The sequence below is a fragment of the Notamacropus eugenii genome, chromosome 3 (assembly GCF_028372415.1).
Source record: "Notamacropus eugenii isolate mMacEug1 chromosome 3, mMacEug1.pri_v2, whole genome shotgun sequence".
Lineage (NCBI taxonomy): Eukaryota > Metazoa > Chordata > Mammalia > Diprotodontia > Macropodidae > Notamacropus > Notamacropus eugenii.
Genome location: NC_092874.1, coordinates 177204209 through 177225752, shown reverse-complemented (window position 1 = coordinate 177225752; position 21544 = coordinate 177204209). Strand labels below are relative to the sequence as shown.

The window sequence follows — 21544 nt, the reverse complement described above, 5'->3', positions numbered from 1 at the left end:
TAGCTAGAGCAATAAGACATGAAAAAGGAATCGAAGGATTAAAAATGGGCAACAAGGAAACAAAACTATCACTCTTTGCAAATGATATAATGATATACTTAGAGAACCCTAGTGAAACAACTAAAAAACAAGATGAAACAATTAGCAAGTTCAGCAAAGTTGCAGGATATAAAATGTCATTTATTTTGTTGTTCCTGTGGTTGCTGTTGAGTATTTTCAGTCATGTCCAACTCTTCACGACCCCACTTAGGTTTTTCTTGGCAAAAATACTAGAGTGGTCTGCCATTTCCTTTTCTAGCTCCTTTTATAAATGAGGAAACTGAAGCAAACAGGGTTAAGTAAATTGCCTAAGGTCACACTGCTACTAAATTTCTGAACTTGAACTCAGGTCTTCCTGAAAACAGACCTAGTTCTCTATCCGCTGCATGCCCAGGATATAAAATAAACCTACATAAATCATCACTATTTCTATATACTACCAACAACACCCACTAGCAAGAGATAGAAGGAGAAATGCCATTTTAAATAACTGTGGACAATGTAAAACACTTGGAAATCTACCTGCCAAAACAACCCAGGTATTATTTAATATGAACATGATTACAAAACACTTTTCATATAAATAAAGACATATCTAGGTGATTGGAGAAATATTAGTGGATCATGGGTTGACTGAGTCAAAATAATAAAAATGACACTCCTATGTAAATTAATTTATCTATTCAGTGCCATACCAATCAAACTACCAAAGAATTATTTTATAGAGCTAGAAGAAATAATAACAAAATTCATCTGGAGGAACAAAAGGTCAAAAATATCAAGGGAATCAATAAAAAAAGACAAGTTAGGCTGCCTAACAGTTCCACACTTCAAACTATATTACAAAGTAATCAGAATAATATGGCTCAATCTAAGAAACAGAGCAGTGCCTCAATGTAATAGATTAGGTACAGTAGTAAATAAACATGGTAATCTAATGTTTGATAAACCCCAAAATCCAAACTTTTGGAGTAAGAACTCAATATTTGACAAAAAATGCTGGGAAAAGTGAAAAGTAGTTTGGCAGAAACTAGGCATAGGCCAATATTTCACACTGTGTAGTTAGAGAGGGTCAAAAATGGATAAATGATTTAGACATAAAGGGTGATATCATAAGTAAATTGGGGGAGAATGGAAAAATATATCTGTCAAATCTATGATTATGGGAAGAGTTTATGACCAAACAAGAGGTAGAGAGAATGATAATTTTGATTACATGAATTTGAAAAGCTTTTGCACAAGCAAAGCTAATACAACTAAAATTGGAACGAAAGCAGGAAAATGGGGAAATTATAGCAAGTTTCAGTAATAAAAGCCTCATTTCTCAAGTATATAGGCAACTGTGCAAAATTTATAAAAATAAAAATCATTCCGCAGTTGACAAATGGTCAAGAGATATGAACAAGAAGTTTTCAGAAGAGGAAATTAAAGCTATCAATACTCACAGGAAAAAAAATGCTCTAAATCATTACTGATTAAAGAAATGCAAATTAAAATGACTCTGAGATAATCCCTCACTTATCCAGTTGGCTAACATGACACAAAAGAAAAACAACAAATGCTGGAGATGTAGAAAAATTGGAACACTAATGCATTGTCAGTAGAGTTGTGAGTCTAACTACTCTGGAGACGATTCAAAACTATGCCCACAAAGTTATAAAACTGTGCGTACCTTATAACCCATCAATACCACTACTGGGTCTGGATCTCAAAGAGATTAAAGAAAACAGAAAAGGACCTATTTGTACAAAAATATTTATAGCAGTTGTTTTTTTTGTAGAGGCAAAGAATTAGGAATCAAGGAGATTTTCATCAATAGGGGAATGAACAAGTTGTGGTATATGATTGTAATGGAATACTATCATGCTATAAAAAAATGACAAACAGGATAGTTTCAGAAAACCAAGGAAGACTTGTATGAACTTATGCCAGATGAAATGAGAAGAACCAAGAGAACATTGTACACCGTAATAGCAACATTGTAAGAATGATTTACAGAAAGACTTAGCTACTTTGATTAAGAAAACAATCCTCGACAATTCCAAAGGACCCATGATGAAAAATACTACCTACCTCCAGAGGGAGAAATGATGAACTCTGCATGCAGTTTGAAACATAGTTATTTATTTTTATTGTTTTATTTTGTTTGTGTTTTCTTTTGAAACATGACTAATATGGAAAAAGATTTTGCATGACTTCACATATGTAATGGATATCAAATTGTTCACCTCCTCAACGAAGGGGAGGAGTGGAAGAGAGGGGGAGAATTTGAAACTCAAAATAAAAAATGATTGTTAAATTTTTACATGTAATTGGGAAATATTTAATGAAATAAAAACAATTTTTTAAAAATAACAAATTTTAGAATTTTGTCAGGAATTGAAGGCAAAATCAGCAGCCTACACTCTACATTCTCTTTTTTTCTTTCTAAAATTATTTCTCATATGCAGTCCTATTGATACTCTCCTACTATCCATGAACTTACTAATAAGGTTACTCAAGTTACTCTGCCATTAAAGCTTCCCATTCTTTTAGTTCCCTAAAATGTCCTTTGGCCAGGCTTACTTAGAGAAGGAAATGGCAAACTAATCCTGTATATTTGCCAAGAAACCTCCATAGACAATATTGGTGTGAAAAGGTCCACAGGGTCATCAAGAATTGGGCAGAACTGAACAATAGCCCTGAGATAAACTCACACTCTCCATCTAGCTGTCCTCTTATAGCCTACAGACACACAAACACTGGTTTCAGACAATCTGCTATAGTGGAACACTTCTGAGTAAAAGACTTGAAGGTAGAGAAGTACCAGTTTGAATTCTTTCTCAAGCACTTCATAGCAGTGTGGTCCTAACCAGGTCATTTGGCATTTCTTGGTCTCAGTTTTCACATTTGTAAAATGAGAACATTGAATGCCATCGTCTGCAAGGTCCCTTTCATCATTAAATCTATGACTGCATGATACTGTACAGACAGAGACACACCAAAACCCAAACTATACCCAGTTTTTGTACCCAGTGGAAAAAAAAACATACAAATAAATGGAAAGTAATGCAGTGCAAACCAAATACACAGGGCATGCCTGCCTGTACTTCAGGAAGCTTAGAGAATGATTTAGCTTTGAACCCAGGTCTCCCCTATTCTCCTGTGAAGCTAAATGGCACTACTCTCTGAATACCACTTGTTAATGTCAGAATCATAATTCTGGGACAGCAAAAGGGACAGGCATCCACAGATTACCTTTGTAATTCATAGTTTGAAAATAATGCAAGAGAAAATTCAGATACATTTCGACTAGCTGGAGGAAGAATGTTTTACATAGAGGTTTGGGAAAGAGATTGTCAGAGTAGGAATTCAGAGTTCATTTGTCCTTACTCCTGGAATTCCAGTTACCATGATTTTCCACCTCCATCAAAGAAGCTTCCTCCTATGTGGTGGGCATAGGGCTTATCACTTGCTGTTGTTAAGAAGAGATGTCATGGCTGCAGAGAGAAAATGGAAGAAGGGCTGCTTTGAGGGAGATAGGAAAGGGGAAGGCTTGGGAATGAGATTTAGAAGGGGCTCTTTAGAGTTTTTTGAAGGGATGGATGGGACAGACAGGTTAAAGTCTGCTCGCTTCCTGTCATCTGAACATCCCCTTCCCTGAACCTTGGCCAGTCTCTGAGCTCACATGCCCTTCACCTTCTACTTTGCTGAAAGTGTTACATTTTTTCATTCTCTAAATACCCTGCCTTGGAGCCTCAGTTTTTGATTGATGATTTATCTCCATATGTTGAAGGAGATCAGGCAAACTCTGTTTAAAAAAAAAAACCAGTGAAGAAAGAGCAAATCTCAAGGTAAGGGTCCAGGATTCATTGTCACAAACGTTCCTGAGCTTGTGACAACTATTGCCTCCTCATATGATTCTGAATGTGAGGCAAAATAAAACATTTTCAAACCATCATGTTTGGCTCATAATAATAAATGTAACATATATAACATATATAAATATAACAATAAAACATAAATATAAATGCTGGGCTGGTTGCTTAATAAAAAGTTCCCTGGAACTGTTATTTGGTGGAAATTTCTATCACTTGAACACGCTAACTTCATTAATTAAGACTATTTTTAGAGTTTCTGAAAAGAGTCAAAGTTGTTAACAAAAGATATTTCTGTCAATAACTTGCCAGGTTGCCATTTTCTTCCAGCACTTCTTAATATTTCAATTCTAATTGAATGTAGGTATAAGAAACAACTTTAAAAATGCCCTTTTTGTTAGAGCCAGATTAAAAATCCTATCGAGCACTCCTGTGATTAATGAGCTTCTTTTGGGAACTCTTTTCTATAATAACATTTCATATTTCAAATAATACTCTGACACAAGAAGGAAAGGAAAGAAGGGAACAAGTTTTGATTGGGTACCTACCATTATTTTATTTGATCCCTTCAACAACTCTGTGTGGGAAGTGTTCTTATTGTCCCAGTTTTACAGTTGAAGAAACTGAGACAGACAGAGATTAAATAACTTGATCATTCCTAGTAATTATCTGAGGTCAGATTTGAACTCAGGTCTTCCTGAATTAAGGTCCAACACTCTAACCTCTGTGCCAGTACCTATCATGTTATTGGTGTTCAGTCATTAAAGTTGTTTCTGACTCCTCATGATCCAATCTGGGGTTTTCTTGGCAAAGATAGTGAAATGGTTTGCCATTTATCTCTCATTTTACAAATGAGGAAACTGAGGAAAGCAGGATTAAGTGACTTCAGAGGTCACACAGATAGTAAGTTTCTGAGGCCAGATTTGAACTCAGGAAGATGAGTCTTACTGACTCTCGGCCCAGCACTCTAACCATTATGACACTAGCTACCCTAGGATATAGCATTGGGTGGTATGAAGAGTTCCTGCTCTAGACCACAAGACTTCTTAATCTTTTCCTGTGTCATGGACTGCTTTGGCATTCCGATGAATCCTATGAAACCCTTCTAAGAGTAAGGGATTAACTGAGTAAAATAAAATATATAGATTTACTAAGGAAACAAATGATATTGAAAGTCCACAAAACATTTTTAAAGAAAACTTCTCATACCCCAGACCTAGAGTCAAAGAATTCAGACCCTACCACTGATGTTGAATTCCTGTATGACCCTGGGGAAATCATTTAACCTCTATAGCCCTCAATTTCCTAGTCTGTAAAATGAGATTGGACTGGATAGACTATGAGTCCACTTACATCTCTAGATGTGGTCTGGTGGTTGAGTTGGAGTCAGAAGATCTGGGTTCAAGTCCCAGTTCTATGATTTCCTAGAGTGCTCTAGGGCCTAGGGCCACCCAAGACTCTAGGTTGACCCACCAGGCTTGATCCTAATGACCACCACCCACTACTACTCAGGGTCATCATTATCCCTCTGCTTTGTTCAGGGGGTTGCTGGAGAGGCTCTAATAAGCTTAGCCTTCAGAAACCAACAGTCACTACAAATCAAGGCTTGATTTATTGTTTTGCTGATTATCTCCAGACTGTAGAAAGTGTTAATAATGCTGAATAAATTTAAAATGTTTGTGCATGTATTTTCTCCCCAAGAGAGCAAATTGCTAAACTTTTACTGGTAAAGGTCTATGCATCAATACTGCTCCATAAATGTTTGAGTTCAGCAGGAGTACAGTAGAAGGCTCAGGGAATGACATAATGATCAGAGCATAGTATAATAATAATAAAAATGAATAATAAACAATTACATTTATACAATGCTTTAAGTACTTCATATCCATTATCTCATTTGAACTTTACGAGACCTCTGGCTTTGTTGTACCTGATCCAGAGTAAATCTGAAAAAGTTGTAGGTAGAGCTTGTATCTGGGGATTCTCTAAGTGTGGATAACAATATTTAGGTTTCCTCAGATGTGGTTAACAGTATTCCCAGAGCCCACACAGGAGCTCAAATGTACAATATGGGTTTCAGGTACGGTACAGCATTCCTTCATCCACCAGGGAAAATGCACAAATATAAAGGATTCACGGGAGCCTATAAAAAATACAGAAACAAGATATTCAAATAGCCCATTCTATTCATTAGATGCCTCCCACCCACCCTTTCCCCCCCAATACAAGGTAAAGAAATTTTTTGAGACTGATGAAGCAATATTCCCCATTGACTGTTTAGCCCATACTGTCCAAGCAACCCAGAGAAATATAGCAGAGGGATGGCAAGGTCTAGGTCATGTCAAAACTGGAGTGCTTCAGAGACAGGATATACTCCATGGCAGATGTTGTTCTGCTTCTTGGAAAGCATGCTGTTTAAAGAATTTTTTATCCCTCTGAAGGATCTGTGTCTGACTCTTGAACTCAGAATTACCCATCATATAACCCTTAAGGCTGGAATTGTCTGTTCTCGGGATCGCTAGTCTCTGACCTGTGCTTAGGAAATACAAAAAAAGAAAAGCTGAGGAATTAGAGATCCAGAAACTCTCATCATCTGCTCAGCTGGGCAAACACAAGTATTCATCTATTAACTATGCACTTCCGTCTGTCAACATTTTTTTCTCCTTTTGGCAGAGTGGAAAGCAAATAGAAATCCTCACCTTTACCCCTCCCTACCTTGCATATTCATTTCTGAAAGTTCCGGATCAAGAAAGCCTATGGGAAGGAAGGAAAAAGGGATGAGCTATCTTTTAGCTTGTTCTTATATCAGTCAGTCAGTCAGTCAGTCCCCTTACTCTTAGTCAACCAATTATCAGGAGGCAGCCTCAATCTCTCGAGACAAATCAGAGGAGTTCCCTGTGTCTTTTTGACCAGATACTAGGGCACACATCTACTTCCATGTGTAGCCCTTCCAACAAAGGTCTAAGCTCCATCATCTTATAATGTTAACTGGGGAAATGAATCAAATTGACCAGGGATTCTCCACTTACCCCTAATGCACCAGTTATGGAACTTTGCTCAATTCACTTAATTGCTCTGAACACTTTCCTTATATGTAGAATGGAGATAATCATAATTTTCCTGCCTACTTCACAAGGGTTATTGTGAAGATCAAAATGAGATAAAGTGCATGAAGGAGTTTTTTAAGCTATAAAAGGCTGTGCACATATAAAGTGTTATTATGGTTAGCTCTATTGCTTAGTAACATTGGCAGGCAGAAAGATGGTAAAAATACTCCTCAGGGGTAAGGTTGTCAAGTAATAGAATATTTTTTATCTTCAGGTAAGTCTATGCTTATGAAAATATAATTTCATTTTAAGTTTAAAAGCATGATGAAATGAATCAGAAAAAAATATTGTCAATTCACCTTATCCATTATAAGCAACAAATAAATATCTGCCACCTTGAGGGCTCCAGAAGAATTATGTTTTCCTACTAACAAAGATTTTGTTTCACGTGTGCCTGCTCCAGCCACTGAGAAGGCCATTAGGACATGCCAAAGAAAAATCATGATTCTGTTCAGACTAGAGACACCATGTTTTCTTGCTTTTGCAAGGGTGGATTTTGGCAAGTGTCCCCCAAGTAGACTCATTTCATCAGCATTTTAAAATCGTTCAGGGGAAAGCCCATGTTTTGTAGTTACATTTCTAAGAAATTCTCCATTTCTTCGCCCTGCAGCTGCATGGTCTGTTGATTATTTATGACTGAATGCATCCAGCTTTCTAACACTCTGGTGAATTTTAAAACAGGAACGCTATCCTTTGGAAAGCAGACAAAGCTCAGTTAATTGTATTTGCTCATTTTTCTTAAAGGCTGTTTCCTTTTCAATATAGGCATTGGGCCAGAGATGAAGGACCCTCTGATTGTTTCATTGAGAACCACTCATAAGAAATCTTTCTTAGTCTAATTTGTTCATATACATCCTAGAGCATTGTTCAACAGCTTTATTTAAAGTAAAACTAGGGGAAAAAATGAGCAACAATCTTTTTTTTGAGTTACAACAGAATGCAAGGTGCACAAGCCAGCATTGTGAGTAAAATCTATTTGATTCTTTCCCTTTTTGAGACATGCAGAGATCTTCATCTTCTCTTTTGGTGCTGGAACAAGCCTTTGATGTTCCTCTCCTGCCAGTTAATAATATACTTAACTCCCATCTGTTGGTTGGGAATTGAGAAATACTGACTTTCTTTTCTCTCTTCAGTTTTCCTCTATCTCTCATTTTCCTTCATTTTATTTTCTTAATAATGTCTTTACTTCCTTTGGATCAGAGAAAGATTCTAATCTTTTTGTAAAGAGCTACTTTTCAGCCTCAAGGTGACTATGAGAAGAAGGGCTAGGGAAATTCTGACTTTTTAGAAAGTCCCTTGAGTTGGTATTGGGGAAAAGTGCTCACTGTAGAGACCCTTATTAGAATACAGGCAAGGGCCTTACTACTTACTGTCTTCTTGCCTTCCCACAAAGAATCCCAGGAGGAGAGGGTTTTGATAAAAGGAGGGCCATAGTGGCAAGAACCAGCTTAGAGCTACAATATTAAATATTAGTAATAGACAAGTAAATACCAGTCTGCTGGTAATGCAATAATTGACTATATCCGATTCCTGAAAACTAGTATTGTTGCAATGTAAGGAGGGGAAAGATGATGTGAAAATTACAAGAACAATCTGACAATCTCATCTGTATAATAATAGGGAATATTATTTACAAGAAAATGTTATGTGAATCAATAACATTAATTTGTTTGCAAGTCTTTTTTAGCTCTTATCAGTGCTCAGCTTAGACAAGATCTTAGAAAAGTTCCAGGGATCTCTTTCCTAGCACCTCTCTCCCTTCCTTCCTTCCTTCCTTCCTTCTTTCTTTTCTTCCTTCCTTCCTTCCTTCCTTCCTTCCTTCCTTCCTTCCTTCCTTCCTTCCTTCCTTCCTTCCTTCCTTCTTTCAATAGTCCCCTTGCTAATAACTTTAATAATAGAAAATATTTATATAGCACCTTAAAGTTTTGAAAATTTATCCATTATCTCATTTGATTCCCACAACTACCCTGGGAGGTAGATTCTGTCAGAGAATGGATACTCATTGGGCAAGGCTGAGAGCCATCATGTTACAGGGAATAGAGCACTGGCAATCACAGGACCTGCATTCTACAGCCTCTTTCTAGCTAAGTGACGTTAAATATTTTTTATCATCTCTGAAGTTTACTTCAGCTTTACCATCTGCAAAATGAAGTTCACAAATCTTATACTTCCTACTTCATTGGGTAATTGTGATTGATGAGATAATATAGAAGTCATCCTTGGTTTAAGGTCCATTTGTATGTCTCTTCTTTGATGGAGGCTGATTACTCATTGTTCCTCAACTGTGTCAAGTTCAGAGTTGTTGAGAGCTTCAGAAGAGAGAGATCCTGATCCTCTTGTTTCCAGTTTCAAGTGAGAAGCCATTTCTCTTCAGGGAGTGGTCTCCTAAGGGAGAGAAAAACTGGGAAAAAGTTGGCTTGTAGAAGAGATAGCTCGTCAATCATATTCTTATTCCTAACTTAATGGAGTCTTTGGGAATTTCCCCTTTGAGCGAGACCTGAGACTTCCAGGGTTGATCTGTGATATATCTTTGCTCCCAGTGGAAGAACTTTTTCACTCTGTGTATTGTCTGGTATATTCTTATCTGTATATCTTTTCTGATTTCTGTTTGTAAATAAATGTGTTTACTTACTATTTGTTAACATGTGGTCTTTCGTTTGAATCTGGAAGTCACAAGACCAGAAATATCTCTTCTCCTAAACTCTTACCAGCACACAGGCAAATTGCACTGAGCAGTTTGTTCCACCAATGAAGAGAGTCCCATGAAAATGTAATTGGAGCTGGGGGATATGTATGTGATAACACTTTGAAAATAGTAGAGCATTTATGCAAATGCAAGGCATTATTACCCCTTCTATTCATCAATAAATCTATCAATCAGCAAACATCTTTTAGGAACCAGTTTCTAAGATAAGCTGTTTTAGTACATTGTAATCATCAACATAAAAAAATTTTTTTCTAGGTCTGACAAATTTCTTTCCTTTTAATATCAAGTAGAAAAGTATTCAAAAGTTTATTCATAAATTCCACTGGGTTAGTAATTTGGAGGAGGTTACTTCTTTTACTGTTCTCCCTTATTTATAGACTATGATCCTGAGACAGAGATCATATACACTCCACTCGTACACATATCATAGATTTTAGAGTCAAAAGGGAGTTTATCTAGTCCAATCCCCTCATTTTGCAGATGAGGAAACAAGCACAGAGAAGTGAAATTACTTGTTCAGGGTAACACAACTAGTAAGCTTTGAGGTGGGGTTCAGTAGTTCTTTGACCTTACCTAAAGATCCATTAGGACATGGGGGAGGATATTTAATAGGTAGCTGGAGGTAGGTGGTTTCATATATGAGTGCTTGACCTATTTTCTTTTTCCTTAGCTTTACAAAGGATATACTCAAAATGTACTAAGGCTTTAAATCCATGAATGCAGGGGAGAGGATAGATGGAGTGAGAGTTAATGATCTGTATAATACTTTAGACTTTATAGCTTAATATATGGCATAATAGTACATTTTAGCACTTAAATTAATTCTGAACTCTGCCAGGAATGGAATCAAACTTAAGATAGTGCAGAAGATGTATTCCCCATTCCCTTCACCCTCCTCCCATTTTTTATACTAGAAAAAGAAGTGCTGAAGTCCTCTGTGCTTGTGGGGTAAGCAGAGTACCATGTGGTGGTAAACTCAGGTATTTTACTCCCTCATTGGATAATTAATACAATGACAAATTGTCTTCTTGGAGGTTTGAGGAAAAGAGTATCAGAGTCAAGCAAATGAATCTGAACTACTTATAGCACTGCATAAGTCAGTGGAAACCAATCTTCTATTTCCTTCTTTTAGTCTTTTCCTAATCTCCTCTTTCCTTTTCTTTCAATCTTCTCTTACATCCTTAACTTTTCCTTTTCTTTTCTTATTGTTGCTATGTATTGTTCGGCAGGTCCTAAGCTTTCATCATTGACATTTTCCTCTAGAATCTCCTCTTTGAAGAGCCAATCCATTCTCATTGCTTCAAACATCCCTTGTATAGAAAACGTCCAAATTCAGAGCTTCATATGTGCCTCATATTAAAGCTCTTGATTTGGATCTTCTGCTGCCTGGTCAGGCATTTAAGCATTTTTGCTATCATCACTTCAAACACTTTTCCAAAACTAAATGATCATCTTTTCCTTCAAACCAACTTTCCCTCCCTACTACATTGTCTCTTTTAAAGATATTGTTGGGAGGGGAGGGGCAGAGCCAAGATGGCAGAGTAGAAAGACACACATACGCAGGGTCTCCCCCCACAGCCCATAAAATCCCTGTAGAGAGGGACTCTCAACAAATTTTGGAGCAGCAGAAGGGGAGAACAACAGAGTGGAGGAGATTTCCAGCCCAGGGTGACCTGAAAGGCCCACGGGAAACGCGAGTTGTACCTGACATGGAACAGAAGCTGGAGCCCAGCCCAGGCTTGGCTGTGCAATGCACAGCTCGTGATCAGCCCTTGGGGGCGGAATCTCCAGTCATGGAATCCCCAGTCCCAGCAGGAGTGGGTTCGAAGATCCCTCAATCCACAGGTGCCAAAGGTCAGTGACAGGGTTTTTCCAGCTGGTCAGGAAGGGAGAAGGGCTTTCCCATAGCTCCAGCAGCAGGCAGCCTCCTCAGAGGCTACATTGCAGGCACAGCAGCTGCATACATTTTTGGAGCGTAAAAACCCTGGGAGCATTGAAGAGCTGATTCTTGCCTCTGCCCTGTGTGGAGGCCTTGGGTGAGGTGGTCCTTGTCTCTCACTGAATGGCTGCCCTGCCCATCCAGCTTATCTGAAAATCAGCACCCAGTGCTGACTTGGGAACTGGAAGCCAGGTGGCTGTGGAGAGGTATCTGCTAAGATTCTGGGCACAAAATCCCTCTCTGCATCCAGACCAGTACACACTTGATCGTACCACATTGGAGGAACTGAGATCTCACAGATTCCCAGAGTATACCCTACTCTTGACAAAGGACCCAAAAGTCAAGAAACTGTTTGGGAAAAATGCCCAAAAAAGGGAAAAAAAATAAGACTATAGAAGGTTACTTTCTTGGTAAACAGATATCTTCTCCCATCCTTTCAGATGAGGAAGAACAATGCTTACCATCAGAGAAAGACATAATAATCAAGGCTTCTATATCCCAAACATCCAAAATAAATATTCAGTGGGCTCAGGCCATGGAAGAGCTCAAAAAGGATTTTGAAAATCAAATAAGAGAGGTGGAGGAAAAATTGGGAAGAGAAATGAGAGAGATGCAAGAAAAGCATGAAAAGTGGGTCAACATCTTGCTAAAGGAGACCCAAAAACATGCTGAAGAAAATAACACCTTGAAAAATAGGCAAACTCAATTGGCAAAAGAGGTTCAAAAAGCCAATGAGGAGAAGAATGCTTTCAAAAGCAGAATTAGCCAAATGGAAAAGGAAGTTCAAAAGCTCACTGAAGAAAATAGTTCTTTCAAAATTAGAATGGAACAGATGGAGGCTAATGACTTTATGAGAAACCAAGAAATCACAAAACAAAACCAAAAGAATGAAAAAATGGAAGATAATGTGAAATATCTCATTGGAAAAGCAAATGACCTGGAAAATAATAGATCCAGGAAAATAATAGATCCAGAAAATAATAGATCCAATTTAAAAATTATGGGACTACCTGAAAGCCTTGATCAAAAAAAGAGCCTAGACATCATCTTTCATGAAATTATCAAGGAAAACTGCCAGGCCTAGAGGCCTGAGGGCTACCCGAGTCTTCTTACCTCACCTCCCGAGGTCTTCGGTTGGCCAAACTGGATGCTTGTATGAGAGAAAGGACGTTCCAGAGTCGAACAAGGGTTGAGCTTTATTACAGGGTTCTGGTTACAAGTGCAGGGGAATTCTTCCTTAGGAGGGAAAGAGAAAGATCTCCCAAGGAGGCAAAGATCTTACAATAAGAGATTGGAAGTAGAAGTATAAGTGAGGAGAGAGGGGGAGGGGAGAGAAGAGAGAGGAAAATGGGGAGCCTAGTAAGCTCACACATGGCCCTCCGCCAAGAGCTTTTTCGGGCTTTCCTGGACCTACTTAAGCCCTCTGTCACGTAGTTTACATATCAATATCGAGCCTGTTAGGAGACAACAGGTGTGTCCAATCCGGGACAGCCTCAAGAGCAGGGAGGCTCCACCCATCACGTATCTCCTGGGAAGAGGCGGAAATACCCGAGCTAGCCGAGCTAGCTCAGTCTGACCTTCTCGATTCCCTGCTGTTTTCCTGAGGGGCCTCGTAAGAACTCTAAGATTTAGAAGCTCCCACCTTTACCCGCCCGAGACCGTCCACACGGAATTGAACTTCCAACCTTCACAGAAAACTGCCCTGAGATTCTAGAACCAGGGGGCAAAATAAATATTGAAAGAATCCACAGATCACCTCCTGAAAGAGACGTAAAAAGAGAAACTCCTAGGAACACTGTGGCCAAATTCCAGAGTTCCCTGGTCAAGGAGAAAATATTGCAAGCAGCTAGAAAGAAACAATTGAAGTATTGTGGAAATACAATCAGGATAACACAAGATCTAGCAGCTTCTACATTAAGGGATCGAAGGGCATGGAATAGGATATTCCAGAAGTCAAAGGAACTAGAACTAAAACCAAGAATCACCTACCCAGCAAAACTGAGTATAATACTTCAGGGGAAAAATGCTCTTTCAATGAAATAGAGGACTTTCAAGCATTCTTGATAAAAAGACCAGAGCTGAAAAGAAAATTTGACTTTCAAACACAGGAATGAAGAGAAGCATGAAAAGGTGAACAGCAAAGAGAAGTCATAAGGGACTTACTAAAGTTGAACTGTTTACATTCCTACATGAAAACACAATATTTGTAACTCTTGAAACTTTTTTCAGTATCTGGGTAGTTGACGGGATTACACACACACACACACACACACACACACAGAGCACAGGGTGAATTGAATAGGATGGGATTATATCTTTAAATAATGAAATTAAGCAATGAGAGAGAAATATATTAGGAGGAGAAAGGGAAAAATGGAATGGGGCAAATTATTTCTCATAAAAGAGGCAAGTAAAAGAATTCTGAGTGGAGGGAAGAGTGGGGAGGTGAGAGAAAAAAACATGAAGCTTACTCTTATCACATTTAACTAAAAGAAGGAATAAAATGCACCCTCATTTTGGTATGAAAACCTATCTTATAATACAGGAAAGTGGGGGAGAAGGGGATAAGCAGGGTGGGGGCATGATGGAAGGGAGGGCAATGGGAGGAGGGAGCAATCTTGGGGAGGAATAGGATCAAAAGAGAGAATAGAAGCAATGGGGGGCAGGATAGGATGGAGGGAAATATAGTTAGTCTTACACAATACGACTATCATGGAAGTCATTTGCAAAACTACACAGATATGGCCTATATTGAATTGCTTGCCTTCCCAAAGGGAATGGGTGGGGAGGGAGGGATGAAGAGAAGCTGGAACTCAAAGTTTTAGGAACAACTGTCGAGTAGTGTTCTTGCAACCAGGAAATAAGAAATACAGGTAATGGGGTACAGAAATTTATCTTGCCCTTCAGGACAAAAGAGAAGATGGGCATAAGGGAAGGGAGGAATGTTAGAAGGGAGGACAGACTGGTGATAGGGGTAATTAGAATACTTGGCATTTTGGGATGGGGGGACAGGAGAAATGGGGAGAAAATTTGGAACTCAAAATTTTGTGGAAATGAATGTTGAAAACTTAAATAAATAAATTTTAAAAAAAATTTCCCCCTTATCCACAAAAAAAAAAAGACATTGTTGTTTATTTTCAGTCGTGTCTGACTATTCATGACCCGATTTGGGGTTTTCTTGGCAGAGACATTTTCTTCTCCAGCTCTTTTTTTGCGGTTGAGGAAACTGAGACAAACAAGGTTAAGTGACTCGCCAGGGTTACATACCTCAGCAAAGCCCCACACTCTATCCACTGCAATGCCTAGCTGCCCCTTTAATAATACTTTCATTCTATGAATCAAACAAGTTTAACACTTTGGCATAATGAATAGAATACTAGATTGGAAAGTCAGGAAGATGTGGGTGGCAACTCTGCTTCAAACAATTAATGACTGTGTGCACTTGGGCAGGTAATTTAATCTCTTAGAGTCTTTCCTTATCTGTAAAATGAAAACATTGGACTCAATCACCTCAGGGGATTCTTTACAGTTGTAAGTCTATGATACTATGATCTTTGAAATGTCCCTCACCTTCATCTCCCACTACCTAGTCCTTTTGAAATGCTTAGGTATTTCCTTACAGACATCTCTCATATGAATTCTTTCCTCTTCATTCTTAGTGCCAACACCTCATGTATCTATTGCTCTAAAAACTTCTTCTCTGTCCTCTTTGAGTCAAGGTCTTCCCTGTTCCAATCTTTTTTTCAACTTACTGATATGCTAATTATCATCTTCTGAAACAATCATTTTTGATCATGTCATTCTCATTCAAAACTTTTAATGGTTCTTCATATTTTTCTGCATAAAATATAAATTCTGTTGCTAAGTGCTCAAGACTCTCCAAAATCTGGTCTTGCCCCATCTGTACCTTCTTATTCCCATTGCTTACTTACACCCTCTATTTTAACCCAACTGGTCTCACTATGACATAAACAATCTATGTTCATTTCCTTCCACAACTTTATTCATGCTATTGTCCTTGCCTGTAATGCACTCCCCTCTTCTGTCTGCCTGTTTAAAACTTAACCATCTTTCAAGACCCAGTACTTCTCCATGAACCAGTCTTTGAATGTCCTGGGCCTCAATGATCTCAGAATCATGAATCTGGAAGAGACCTTGGGGAAAGGCTGTCTCCTTTCCCATGTGAGAAAACCAAGAGCCAGAAAACTTAAGTGGCTTACCTAAGGTTACATAGATTAATTACTCACAGAATCAGAACCAGAAACTATATCTTCTGATTTTTGGATCACTATTCATTCCACTGGGCATCCCTTCCTCCTCTTTACTTTATAGGACTTGACCTCTCTATAATGTCACTTAATACTTGATCACTATTGTTAGAGTTAGAAAACCTGAGTTTGAATCCTCCTTCTTCCTACTGTGTAACCCTGGACAAGACACTTCATCTATCTGGGCCTCATTTGTAAAATGAGAAGATTGAAGGTAATGAGCTCCAAAGTCCCTTTGAGCACTTTCAGCTTAGATATCTATCAAAGAAGATACAGTCAATGTTCTTAGCTAATTACTTAGTACATTACAATTTTCAACATCAGAAAGTACTTTCATATATCTAACAAACTTGCTTTAGTATCAGTTAAAAATCATTCAAGATAATCATGAAATTACAAAGTTTTATGCTTTACCTTCATTTTATTGAATAGAAAATGACTATAAATTCATGGAAAATCTCAATGACCTATCAGTGATTTGGTCAGAACTCCCCCACCCCCAAAGAATAAAGAAAATGTTAACTCAGAGAATAAAAAAATTAAGTTAATAAAAATACTTTTTAGTTAAAAAATCAATAAAAAATTTGCCTTCTTTTCTCCCTATTCTAAGAATACAAAATTATGTAATATCCTAGACTTCCAGATCTAGAAGGTTTCGTTGAGAACATCTGTTTCTACCCTTTCATTATTTTATAGTTGAGGCCTCTAGAGATGAAGTAAATTGCCTGAGGCCACATAGGTAGTTAATGGAAGAGCAGGAGTAAAAGCCAAGTCCTCAGAATCCTGATCTATCTCTTTCCTATTACACCATTACTTTAGACGCGTTCTATCTACCAAATTCTCATAATATTTAATTGGGTGACACAAATTATTAAGGATAGTACATTATATGGTGGAAAATCTAGTTCTAGAAATGACTGAACTCAATGGTATTATTTATGGTATATATAGTATATATTATTGGTCTATATTATTAAAATATTTTTATTAATAATTAATTTTTATTAATTATTTTAATATATACTTAATATATTATAATAAATAACATTAATAATATGTAATATATTTCATAATTAAAAATTAAAATTATCTATAGAGAGTTGACATTAGAGGAAGGTATTTTTTTAGTATCCTTCTAAATAAAGCACTGATTTCTATCTCAAACCTTCTTAGGGTCCTAGATACAGCACTCCAAGGGAAATCAAAGACCATTTAATCCAATGCTTTTATTTTACAGATGAGGAAACTGAAACCTAGGGAGATTAAGTGATTTGCTTGTGGTCACAAAGATAGTATAGGAGGAAGGATGTGAACCCACGATCCTTCCTCCTATAGCACAACGAGGACAATCCTCATTGTATTGAACTAGCCACTGGCTAGTGAGTATATGACTATACCCACCGCTGAGGCTCATCCTCACACTATCAGATTCCATATAGGAGATCTGGGCAGACATTTTGAAAGCGAATGTGAGACCCCATATGTTCTTCATTGTCATCATCAGGAAAAGACAAGAGCAACATTCAAAGATAATGTGAGTTCCCCTCTCCCTCCTCCACCCTCCCCTGACCTACCAAGGAAGAATAAAGAAGAGAGGACAGGAAGGGGAAAGAGACAAATACAGAGAAAGAAAATGAGACAGAGAAGGTGTCATACAGACAGACAGATAGACAAAGACACTGAAAAGCCCTCATATTGGCCTATTTACTTATCCCCTGTGGTGGGTGTAACTCATTTCACTTTGTGTTGCTTCAGATTTCTTCTTAGCATTCAGATGTCTGAGTGATGGATGTGTTCAGGAGTTGTGATTAAAATGCACATATCTCAGCAGAGCACTTAACCCAGTCTAAATATCTTCCATGCATGGCGATTTTACACCCTTCTGGGGATGCATTAACTCTGAGTAACTTCTATTGGTTAAAAACAAAACCCAGGCTGAGAGTTACCCTTTGTCTAACCAGAGCAGCTTTTTGTGTGTGTGAGCAATCCTCCTGCTAATGGATAGACAAACTAATGACTTAAAAGAAACTCTCCAAATACTGTCTTTAAAGAACAGCAAGGCAAGGGGAAAGTGATGCCCTTGGGAAATACTGCTGTCAGTTGCAGCTGTTGTCACCCCTGGGGTTAGCCTCTGCCCAGCAAGACAGCTGGGAGTAATTTGCCCCCTTCTTCTCCCCAAATGGGGAGGGGAATAATTTGGGCAAAGCCAAAGCCTGTAACATACGGGAGGATATATTTTAAAAGATGTGTTCACTAAGGTAAACGAGTTCAAGCCAGTCCTGTAAATCCATGTTTTAAAAATCCTTCTTAGTCTGGCAAACTTTCACCAACTGGCACAGTTTGCCTTGACTGAGGATCACTCCCCACACCTGCTCTCCATATGATAAACAAACACCTCAGGCTCCTCACCAGCTCACACATCCATGAAAATCCAATAAAACAGGAACAGTTAGGAGAATCATTGTTAACTTTCCTCTAAGCCCCCAAACTCATTTTTAAGCCTGCTGCTTGATATCTTGGAAGTATTACAGTGAATTGAATATGTTGAGTCAACAGTTCAGCTCACTGCCTTTGACCATGGATTAAGCAGCACTTTTCTTCAGGTAGGACTTGCGTGGAGTCTATTATCAGAGTGGATTGTAGACCTTTAACTACCCCATTTCCAGCCCTCCACCTCAATTCTGAAAGTTGAGGACATTTTAGTCTGTCTGTCATTGAAGATTTTGAAGGAATCCCTTACCTTGCTGGTTTTTAAAGATGGCTTCCTGCCTTTGACCTCATACATCATTTTGTTTTGTATCTTTCTAGTTCACTTGAGAGGATTTGGAGCTAGCCTCAGTTGGGAAGACCTGGATTAAAGTTCAGCCTCCAATACACACTGACTCTGTGACCTTGGGCTAATTATTAACTTTTCAGTGTCACAGGCTACTTCTTTCTTTTCTTTTCTTTTTTCCTTCCTTCCTTCCTTCCTTCCTTCCTTCCTTCCTTCCTTCCTTCCTTCCTTCCTTCCTTCCTTCCTTCCTTCCTTCCTTTCTTTCCTTCTTTCTTTTTAAAATGTATTTTTTTTTCAATTCAGGGAACAAAACAAGTATTTTCACAACACTTTTTTTTCTTTTCATAATTTTCTTGGATTTTATTCTAAAACTATAAAGTTCAGAGCAGAATTCTATTTCCATTGATTTGGAGTTGTTTATTTTTTTTCCTATGTAGTTCCCTATATCCATGATATCTCACAACTTATGCAAAAACAAAATAAAATAAAATTCACTTACATAATATTTTATGTTATAATTATCTCTATTTGTGTCATATACATCTGTGTGACTGTAAGGTCTGTGATGGTCAGGAACCATCCATGCCATATATGATCCTCATATTTCTCCTGAACAAGCTACACTATAGGGACTTAATAAGTGTCAAATTAATGAAAGGAAGCATGTAAAATGAAGTATTATGACAAGATGATCTCTCTTTTATGCCCCCTGTAAGTCTAAATCTTATTATTCTATGATCCTACAAACATAGAGGAATGGTAAGGAGGATCCAGACTCTCCAGTTACCCCCTTTTGTGTTTAGCCCATGGTCATGGCCATAACACCCTATTCTTTGACCCTGGATACATGGAAATGTTTGTGTCTTGCCCAAACCATTTATTTTTATGGAAGCTGGAAGGGATTAGGAAAAGAATATCAAAAGGGAGAGTTGTCCTCTAATCCTAATTTACCCCAAATAGTTATCTGACCTTGGGCAAGTTACATTATATTTTGAGTCTCAGTTTCTTCATTTGAGCAGTACAGTAGATAGAGTACTGGCCCTGGAATCAGGAAGACTCATCTTTAGTAATTAAAATCTGGCCTTAGATACTAGCTGTGTGGCCCTGAGCAAGTCACTTAACCATTTTTGCCTCAGTTTCCTCATTTATAAAGTAGACTGGAGAAGGAAAAGGCAAACCACTTCAATGTCTTTGCCAAGAAAACCCTAAATTGGGTCATGAAGAGTGAAACATGATTTAAAATGATAGAATCACCACAATTCTTCATCTATTAAAAAGAAGAGGTTGGAATAGTTGAATTAATTCTAAGGTCCTGAAGAGATCTAACATTCAATGATTCTAGATGGCACAGTAGGTAAAGTGCTGGGCCTGGAGTCAGAAAGACATGAGTTAAAAAATCTGGCATCAGATACTTCCTATCTGGGCAAATCACTCAACTGCTATTTGCCTCAGTTTCCTCATCTGTAAAATGCAGATAATAATAGCATTTACCTCCCAGGGTTGTTGTGAGGGTCAAATGAGATCATCCTTGTAAAGTGTTTAGCACAGTCCCTGGCACATAATAAGCATTATGTAAAGGTTAGTTATTATTATCAATGTTGTGTTATTCTAAACATCACAAATTACCTAAATACCTTGAGGTGAGTGCACTCTGCAATGATTGTACCCTCAAGGCCCTTCAAGGGTAAGTAATAAATACAAAATATGACAAACATTGAGAGTGGGGGCTAGATTATTAAGGTTGGGGAAACAGAATTTAAATTCTAGATCCCAGAATGAGGCAGTTAAAGATGAATAAGATTTCATGTCGGTAGGTTCTAGAGAAATTTGAGGTAGCAAAAGCCCCATAGATAAATGTAAAAGTAAAAAGAGTGAAGAAAAACAGATGGACAGCTTGAGTGCTTCACTGATATTCATGAATTCAAAGTTCCATTTGTATGTGTATGAGTACATGTCTATGAGTACTGAATACTCCCCTTTAACCTTAGCCTTGTGCCCAGCTCTTCCTGTTAGTCAACTTTGTTAACATGTGAATAGGGAAGGCAGCATTGCTCTCTGCCAGCTCCAACTGTCATTAGTACAGCCTAGAAGTCTTTTAGGGCAAGTCAGACACCACCACAGAGCAGAACTCAGAGGTTTCTGAAAGGTCTGGGAGAGGGGCAAAGAGCCATTCTCTTAAGGTGGATAGAATGTAATAGGAAGAATTTCCTGGTGGGGAATTTCCATTTTTTCTCTGAGGTTATGAAGAGAGGTGATTTTGTGGAAAGAAGAAAGTATGCAAAAGGAGTATTCTATAGTAGGAGAGGTAAGAAAATAACATTCTAGACATCTTAAGTTTAAATTTGTGGAATATCTATAGTAAGTGGAAACGTACAGAAGGTAGTTAGAGGTACAGAGAAATAATGGACAATATATCAGTTCAAAAAAATCTGCATAGACTTGAAAGTCAAATCTATAGGAGATGATGAGATCACCAAAGGGCCCCACTCACAATTCCAGGGACAAAAGGAACACTTGAAGCTGCTGTGGTCAAGGTCCTTTCCTAGGTGAAGACCAGAGCACAGGCCAGGACAGCAGTGGTCACATCTCTCCTTGGATCATACTATGTTGGAAGTACTAAAAAGTTATAGACTCCCAGAACTGGCTCTGTAAACAGCACCATGAAAAACCTGAAGCTTGGGACAGTGCCCACTGTATCCTAGGAACAAAGCCCAATCTTAACATAAGGTTAAAAGTCAAGTAATTGGCTGGAAAAAACCAACAAAGCTGGCCAAAAAAAGTTATGGTCACAAGGAAGATCAAAACACAAACTCAGAAGGAGCAAACAATGTTAAAAATAGTTACAAGAGAAATC

At 38.1% G+C, this 21544-nt stretch overlaps 1 long non-coding RNA gene across 3 annotated transcripts; it reads right to left on the bottom strand.

The window, feature by feature from the left end:
* Positions 1 to 2146: 2146 nt before the first annotated feature.
* Positions 2147 to 21279, bottom strand: LOC140533550 (uncharacterized). 3 transcript variants are annotated; one of them, XR_011976976.1, is made up of 5 exons: positions 18658 to 18755; positions 9140 to 9388; positions 6612 to 6650; positions 5827 to 6039; positions 2147 to 3518 (listed from the first exon to the last, which is right to left on the bottom strand). It is a non-coding gene; the product is annotated as an uncharacterized lncRNA (long non-coding RNA). The 3 variants fall into 3 exon arrangements; XR_011976977.1 differs by lacking the exon at positions 18658 to 18755 and adding an exon at positions 21182 to 21279 and having other exon boundaries at positions 2147 to 6039; XR_011976975.1 differs by having other exon boundaries at positions 2147 to 6039.
* Positions 21280 to 21544: the final 265 nt, after the last annotated feature.